The sequence below is a fragment of the Schistocerca nitens genome, chromosome 1 (genome assembly GCF_023898315.1).
Source record: "Schistocerca nitens isolate TAMUIC-IGC-003100 chromosome 1, iqSchNite1.1, whole genome shotgun sequence".
In the NCBI taxonomy this organism is placed as follows: domain Eukaryota; kingdom Metazoa; phylum Arthropoda; class Insecta; order Orthoptera; family Acrididae; genus Schistocerca; species Schistocerca nitens.
The window spans coordinates 1,072,778,174-1,072,779,375 of NC_064614.1; the positions used below are offsets into that span (position 1 = coordinate 1,072,778,174).

At 44.9% G+C, this 1,202-nt stretch overlaps 1 non-coding gene across 1 annotated transcript; it reads right to left on the bottom strand.

Moving 5' to 3' along the window:
* Positions 1-791: 791 nt before the first annotated feature.
* On the bottom strand, positions 792-875 carry Trnas-gga (transfer RNA serine (anticodon GGA)). The gene is given in 2 exon segments: positions 792-826; positions 836-875. It is a non-coding gene; the product is annotated as a tRNA-Ser (tRNA).
* Between the last annotated feature and the right edge of the window lie 327 nt (positions 876-1,202).

The window sequence follows — 1,202 nt, forward strand, 5'->3', positions numbered from 1 at the left end:
GCGCAGAACATTTTACCTATTTGATGGTGGAATTTTGACAAGGCAACCATTGATGATGAGATTGAACATCGCGTCAGATGTCCCAGCAAAACGTTCGGTTGCTTACAAAATGGCCTGCCAGACTGCCTATACTCACATCAGCACCCAGACTAATCTATACGTGTAAGCTGTGAAACTTAGACCACCAACAGGACGCGCGTCATTTGGAATGGAGAAACATCATCTGCGCTTTCCAAGGAAAACATTCTGAATAAAATAGTTGCTGTGGTAAGGCAATAACCATCAAACATAGCCTTAGGAGGTTTTGTCATGTGCTCGGTGTGGCAGATTCTTGTGCACAGAAAGAACATTGTCAGAGGCATTAAGAAGATACCTTAAATGTAACACACAGAAATTCTAGATCAGTACCGAAATCGAGAGGGATACTGCATGTATACGACAAACATGGCATTATATTCGTGATGGAAATTTGTGGTAAGTTCCTATGCGACCAAACTGCTAAGATCATCGGTGCACTAAGATTACACACTACTTAAACGAACCTACACTAGCTTACGCTAAGGACAATACCCACACCCATGCCCGAGGGAGGACTCGAAACTCTTACGGGGGCCACGACACTTTGTGAGCATACCAGACTCACAATAGCATTTATTTATTGTTTTGTTTATTCCGTCACTAGAGTTCAAAAATGCCTCTGCGCACTGTGGGACTTAACTGCTGAGGTAATCAGTCCCCTAGAACTTAGAACTACTTAAACCTAACTAACCTAAGGACATCACACACATCCATGCCGGAGGCAGGATTCGAACCTACGACCGTAGCGGTCGCGCGGTTCCAGACTATAGCGCCTAGAACCACTCGGCCACTCCGGCCGGCCCGCCACTAGAGTGAGACTGTTGATGTTGCACAAGCATAATACTAGGAACAAAGGCACACCAATGAAATCTGTAACCGATGATAACAATAGCTCTCATTTTGAGATTGCAACAATGCTGCTGCACACCAGACGCGTTGACGCAAACAGACAGACAAAGGGTGAGTGCGGTTTCATCCTAGCGGTATAGCAGACAGTAGGATCATTCTTACATAAAATTCATTTAGTGTGTTAATTAATCCCCATAAGCCACGCAGGATCGCCTTCTTTGTTGTTACCCTGCACCGCTACTGGTCGTTTCCTTTCCTGTTCCACTCACAAATGA